The 2,518-nt window shown below is 39.4% G+C and overlaps 1 protein-coding gene across 1 annotated transcript in view; it reads left to right on the top strand.

The window, feature by feature from the left end:
* The first annotated feature begins 963 nt into the window (after positions 1–963).
* Positions 964–2,518, top strand: part of LOC112236105 (serine/threonine-protein kinase PAK 2) — a 12,584-nt gene continuing 11,029 nt past the window's right edge. The window contains exon 1 of the mRNA XM_042296859.1: positions 964–1,196. The gene's annotated coding sequence lies outside the window, so the exon portion shown is untranslated. The remainder of the gene's footprint in view (positions 1,197–2,518) is intronic.

A 2,518-nucleotide genomic window follows, 5' to 3' on the forward strand; every position in this document is an offset into this window, starting at 1 on the left:
GCCAGGGCCAGCCAATCAATGAGTTTTTCCACAGAAAAGGGCTTTATTACATGCAAATACTCCACAGCACCTCCACAGACGATCCCGCAATTGAATTAGCTGGATGTGGAGGTCCTGGGCTGGAGTGGTTACACGTGGTCTGTGGTTGTGAGGCCAGTTGGACATACTGCCAAATTCTCTAAAGTGGCATTGGAGGCGACTTATGGTAGAGAAATGAACATTCAATTCTCTGGTGGACAATCCTGCAGTCAGCATGCCAATTGTACGCTCCCTCAAAACTTGATACGTCTGTGGTGTGTGACAAAACTGCACATTTAAGAGCGGCCTTTTTGCACAGGCGCACCTGTGTAATGTTCATGCTGTCTAATCAGCTTCTTGATATGCCACACCTGTCAGGTGGATGGATTATCTAAGCAAAAAATACATGCTCACTAACAGGGATGTAAACAAATTTGCACAAAAAAATAGGGAAATAAGCTTTTTGTGCATATGGAACATTTCTGGGATCTTTTATTTCAGCTCATGAAACACTTTTTACATGTTACATTTATATTTTTGTTCAGTATAGTTGACTTTTAGTTGAAACTCTAAATAAACTATATTAGACTACCTCGAGTATTTGAAAAGTTTTTTTCTTTCTACTAAACTACAGAATTACAACTATTTTCGGCCCAGGCCTGCTCTGTTGATCTTTATCAATGTTGGTGGCACTTTAGCTATAAATGAATAGTAATAACAAACCTGCGTTTAACTAAGATGTAGTCTGTAGATTGGATATGTGTATTTCGATGCTCTAAAGCTCTTGTAAGAAATTGCCAGAAAAATGCAAAGAACAATTTCAAAATCAATGTACAGACAGAGAAAGGCCACCACCACACTGTTTTAAAAACCCGCTCACCCGGCGCGCCGGCGTGGAAACTAAATCGAGCGTACCGTTCTGTCTGGGCTTGGTCTGTGGTTCGTTCCGTTTCCGCCCTGTCATCCTGGCTTTTCTCCGGTCCTCGGGGCCCAATTCCAGAAGAGGACAGCAAAACAAGTGAAAAGAGCACTAGAATAACCGGCTACAGTTTATTAGCTAAAATCTGAAGTAAATCACAGCGCCAGATCGGTGTACCGCGGAGACAAATAGAGGAGGAGGGGCGGGGTTTCATGAGTTTTGCATGAGACGAGATATTGCTTCCTAGTTAAGCTTACTGGTGAGTAAAAGGCGCACATTACAACATGGCTAGGCTATCCAGCTATCTGCTTAAACTAGCCGTACTATCGTACTTATGTTAGTTAGCTACTGATAATCACTAGTGAACGTAACATAATATTGCATTTCACATGGTTATAAACCGTTTATTACAGTGGATATAGTGCACCCATTCTCATAGGCCTAGCTGTGAAACTATTTTTATAGTGGACATACACCCACCTATCATACCCTGTCTGTAACCCTATCATTAAAGGCCTAGTGGACATATTACACCCAGCCTCCCATCCATATAGCTACTTTTATAGTGGAGATATCACACCCACCTATTATATAGCCTGGCTATAAACATATTATTATTATAGTGGAGATATCACACCCACCTATTATATAGCCTGGCTATAAACATATTATTATTATAGTGGAGATATCACATCCACCTATTATATAGCCTGGCTATAAACATATTATTATAGTGGAGATATCACACCCACCTATTATATAGCCTGGCTATAAACATATTATTATTATAGTGGAGATATAGCCTGGCTATAAACACATTATTATTATAGTGGAGATATAGCCTGGCTATAAACATATTATTATTATAGTGGAGATATCACATCCACCTATTATATAACCTGGCTATAAACATATTATTATTATAGTGGAGATATCACACCCACCTATTATATAGCCTGGCTATAAACATATTATTATAGTGGAGATATAGCCTGGCTATAAACATATTATTATTATAGTGGAGATATCACATCCACCTATTATATAACCTGGCTATAAACATATTATTATAGTGGAGATATCACATCCACCTATTATATAACCTGGCTATAAACATATTATTATTATAGTGGAGATATAGCCTGGCTATAAACATATTATTATATTATTATAGTGGAGATATAGCCTGGCTATAAACATATTATTATATTGTTATAGTGGAGATATAGCCTGGCTATAAACATATTATTAAAGATCTAGTAGAATAACATGTAGCCGACCACTCTCTGTGTGCATCACATGTAGCCTACCACTGTCTGTGTGCATTGCATGTAGCCTACCACTGTCTGTGTGCATTGCATGTAGCCTACCACTGTCTGTGTGCATCACATGTAGCCTACCACTGTCTGTGTGCATCACATGTAGCCTACCACTGTCTGTGTGCATCACATGTAGCCTACCACTGTCTGTGTGCATCACATGTAGCCTACCACTGTCTGTGTGCATCACATGTAGCCTACCACTCTCTGTGTGTATCACATGTAGCCTACCACTGTCTGTGTGCATCACATGTAGCCTACC

This window comes from Oncorhynchus tshawytscha, linkage group LG14 (assembly GCF_018296145.1).
Source record: "Oncorhynchus tshawytscha isolate Ot180627B linkage group LG14, Otsh_v2.0, whole genome shotgun sequence".
Classification (NCBI taxonomy): domain Eukaryota; kingdom Metazoa; phylum Chordata; class Actinopteri; order Salmoniformes; family Salmonidae; genus Oncorhynchus; species Oncorhynchus tshawytscha.